A 4,657-nucleotide genomic window follows, 5' to 3' on the forward strand; every position below is an offset into this window, starting at 1 on the left:
CTGCTTTTAAGCATGTTTCTTGTCGTCGTCGTTCCAACACAGTGTGTTTGTTTTGATTTGTAGACCCCGAAAATGGTGCCGTGCTCCCACAATGCATTGCAGCGTGCAAAACAGAATTGTTAAAGTTTTAATTTTAATTTCAATTCAGGTTAGATTTTTTTTTTTTTTGTACGCAACGCAGATTTTCTGTGGGCAGAGACCATGCCAGCAGTGCGCAATTGCGCACGCGCGCAGATTAGAGGGAACATTGTTTCTGACTGTCAAAATTGAATCAAATCGATTATAAAAATCAGTGATGATACCCAGCACTACTGAGTAGCCTAAGCCTGACAGAAAGGGATGTAGCTGTGGGTAATAAGAAAAGATGAAAAGAACTATTGATAACTTTTTGTTAAGGCGTGATCTGTCTGAAATTTATAGCCAGTGCTCTGACTCTGAGCCAATATAGTGTATCCAGAAAACAGATCATATGCAGTGATAAATGCACTGCCCAACTGTCCCCTCTCCCCACGGCCTTTCAGCAGCAGGCAGCAGCAAACAGGTCATCAGAGGAGCCGATGTGATGATTAATGTTTAACATTGTCTACAATATTACCAAAGAGTGCCAACGCACTTTAAGCACAAGCAGTTTTTCAGTAACTTATCTTTTTTGTAGAAATGTGCTCCAAATAAAGAACTTTGTGTTGACAAGATTATTAGTAAATCATTTACAAATCAATATTGTCTGTATGGACAGCAATAAAAAATAAAAAAGGTAAAGCAGTGGAGTTAAGGGATGCAGTTGAAAAATTTGGGTGCACCTAACTTTTGTGCTGGTGCATCCAAGGCACACCAGTGCAACTGTGGCAAAAAGTTAGAGCCCTGGAGGGGAATGCTAAAGGAAATTACACCTAAAATAATTTAAATTTCACATAATACAATCAGAAAACTCAAAAGCACAGGAAACAAACTATACCATTAGAGACCAGGTACAGTCTTGTTTTGATCTTGAGGAGTGATTTGAGTAAACAAGATTAAAAAATTCAAAACCTAAAATACCATGACACGTTTATAGAGAACAGGAGATGTGGTTCAAACTTCCTGAATGACCACCGTAAGGTTTTCTTATACATCATATTCAGTATGGGTTAGAACACATAATTCTACCTGCATACCATGGACAAAAGGAGGTTAATGTGCCTTTGATGGTACAAAATTCTCTTCTTATCAAGATGCTTTTAGGGTAATATAATCTGGGAGAATCCAAGCGAGTCACCAGAAGGTGGCAGTCCCATCTTCTTAGGTTTTAAAGCCGGCCAGGTTAGAGCAGGCTCATTAAACCACCTCTGTAGTAAAAGTTATTCATCTTTGGAATCCATCTCCAGTATAGAGTCATAACAGGCATAGACTGTGGGGTGCATGTATGTCTTAATGGGGCTCACATTCTGATGTCAGAGTTGTACTGAGCCCTATGCTGGCTGTCTGTAGAAGGAAGCCTATTCAAGGTGACAACAGATACAATGTAATGCAAATGTTGCCCATCTGAACAAGAAAAATTCCTTCATTTTAACATTGTCATAAAGTTTGGGAAGAGGATTATTTTAAATCAGTGTTCTGTAAATATTTTCTGTCACTGACTTCTGCAAGACTGCCGTGTGGTAAAATCACAGCCGGGCTGTGGGTTTGGACATCGTTGGCTTCTATGGGGGTTGGAGAGCTGTTTGAATGGTTTTCCTACCTGATATTCAGGTTTGTTGTTTCTGTTGAACTGACAGTTCTACAAGCCTGTAGCAGCTGCGGCTCTCAGTGAATGTACAGACTCTGTGTTTCCTGTGATGAAGATGATGATGAATGCTTGATTCCTCATCAGCATGCACTTTTCTTCGTGGTGCAGACTGAATAGATTGCATCATGAAGAAAAGCATGTCTGTATCACATTTCAGAGATTTTGTTAGATTTTCGTATGCGTCACCACTTTTCATGCATCGTGCTTGTTGCAGCAGAATGCATTATGTAACCCTGTTCAGCAGTGCAGCTGTTAGGCTGCTCTAGAGCTGGGCTGTGCTGACACTATGTTGCATCAGGTGTGAGGATAAAAATAAAAAACATTCAGCTCAACAGTAGAACAGATCACAGAGATCTAACATTACCTGGGGTGGTTTTCCTGCAGACTGCGGCTCTGTTTGTGAGATAAAAAAAGTTTGTGGAGGTTAATATGCTGCAGGTGTCACAGTGTCATGCAGATCCTGTTTAAGCAAAAGGAAAATATCCTGAAATGAATCAACAGGCTGCCTTCTAGAAATAATGATCAAATCTTTATAGGTTTTATGAAATATGTTATCCAACTTTAAACAGTTCATCATTCAATCATTTGGCACTAAGATCAAATGTTTTAGATTACTGTGCTGCAGCGGTACAGTCAGTGAACGGTCGTGTAATCCCCACTCAGCAACACACCGGCTGAGGAACAAACTCTGGTAATCGGCACATCTGTTCCGACACAAGTCCCAAAATGTTGATGACTGAGCATGCATCAAGACACTAGAGACACCAGCAACCATAGTCAACTGTCTTCCAGGGACCAGAGCAGGCGACACTGAGGGAAATGTAAAACTGCTGGCTAAGGGTAAACGTAAATTCAGTAAAATCATAATTCACATTGGCAGTAATGACACCCGGTTACGTCAGCTGGAAGTCACTAAAATCAATACTGAATCGGTGTGCAACCTTGCCAAAACAATGTTTTCTCTGGTCTCCTCCACAATCAGACCAGGAGTGACATGTTTAGCCACATGTTCTCCTTAAACTGCTGGCTGTCTGAGTGGTGTCCAAAAAATAATTTCTAGATAATTAGGACATTTCTGGGGAAAACGCAGTTTTTGTTAGGAAAGATGGCATCCATCACACCTCTGAATTTGGTCAATTTTATTACACAACCCAAAACATGACTATCCAGTGTTGGGAACAGGAAGCAGAAAGACATTTAATCTGTTATTAGACTCAATTGGCTTCTTTCAAAATGTAAAAGAGCTCACCCACCACAGTAATGAGACTTTTTTTGACATCTGGCATAGAAACTGAACATTTAACAGTTTTCATGAAAACCCTGTTTTGTCTTTTCTGGACTGTAAAGCAGTGGGGAACAGAGCTCAGACACACTACGTCCTTGTATAAGCTCATTAGATGGAAACTAAATAGTGTCTCACTAATTTAGAGAAAACTGTAGCCTAGAAATATAGTTGTTGCTTTATAAGAAAGCCCTCCACAAAGCCAGAACATCTTACTATTCATCACTGATTGAAGAAAATAAGAACAACCGCAGGTTTCTCTTCAGCACTGTAGCCAGGCTGACAAACAGTCAGAGCTCTGTTGAGCCAACAATCCCTTTAACGTTAACTAGTAATGACTTCATGAACTTTTTCACAAATAAAATTTTAATCATTAGAGAAACTTTTACTATTACTTTACCTAAAGTGTATCATGTATTGAATTGTGTGATTTTGTCTGTTCACACAGCTCTCTCTTAGTTGTTTTTCTCACTTGTTTGGTATATACGCTTGGATTCTTTCTGTTTTCAAGATTCAACAGTCACATGTACATGTACAAGTACAACGCGCAGTGAAATGTATCCTGACACACTCCTCGACTGTGCAAAAGGGGCGAGAAGAACATTTTATACATTAAGTGAATATATACATCGGGATCACTATGTGCAGCAAGTGGGTGAATTGTGAAAATTTTAAATTAAAAATCTGAAATGTACATTGTTGTTAAAGTGTGTTAAAGTGTCTAGAAGAGAGTCCTGTCTCAGTCACATGTGTGTGTGTGTGTGTGTGTGTTATGGTTTAGGGCCTGGGGATAGAAGCTCCTCTTGAGTCTCTCTGTCCTTCCCCGGTTGGTGCAGAACCTTCTGCCTGACTGCAGAAGTTGGAGCAGTTTGTTGCCAGGATGGGACGGGTCCTTCAGTATCTGCGCTGTTCTGGTCCAGCAACTCCTAGTGTAGATGTCCTGAAGGGGGTGAAGCAGTCCTGCAGCAGCGCTCTGCTGTACGGATCACTCTCTGAAGAGCTTTTTGGTCCTTAACACAGCTGTTCCCAAACCAGGATGAGATGTCCTGTGTGAGGATGCTCTCCACAGCGCCTGTATAGAAAATCCTGATGACTGGCAAGACCCTGAACTTTCTCAGTTATCGTAGGGGGTACAGGCACTTTAAGGCTAAAATCTTGGACCTTTGTTATGGATCGGTGAAGAATACTTAATACTTAAATCCCTCCCACTTCCTCCGCTGAACTGTTGTTATATGGTCAGAAGAATCTGTGCTTACTTTGCAGGAATGTTTTAAATGTACAAATTGGGAAGTTTTTATCCAGTCTTGTGGAGATGATCTTTGGTGGATGCTACTAGCTCATCTGCAGTTTTTTGTAAAGACATGATTATACCCCTAATTGTGTTAAGGTGTGCCTTAACAATAAGCCACGGGTCACCAAAAGCATTAAATCCTATTTAAGGAAAAAGAGACTGGCTTTTTTTAAAGAGGGGGCTGTTACTAACTTTCTTGCAGCCACCAAAGACCTGAAAACCAAAATCCTGAAAGCAAAACAGAGCTACAAAAACCTTCTTGAAAGCAAATTGGCTGCAAAAAAATGGGGGTTTGTCTGGACTTGTATGAAAACCACAC

This window comes from Pundamilia nyererei, unplaced genomic scaffold, assembly GCF_000239375.1.
Source record: "Pundamilia nyererei isolate P.nyererei 1_Seehausen unplaced genomic scaffold, PunNye1.0 scaffold00311, whole genome shotgun sequence".
In the NCBI taxonomy this organism is placed as follows: Eukaryota; Metazoa; Chordata; class Actinopteri; order Cichliformes; family Cichlidae; genus Pundamilia; species Pundamilia nyererei.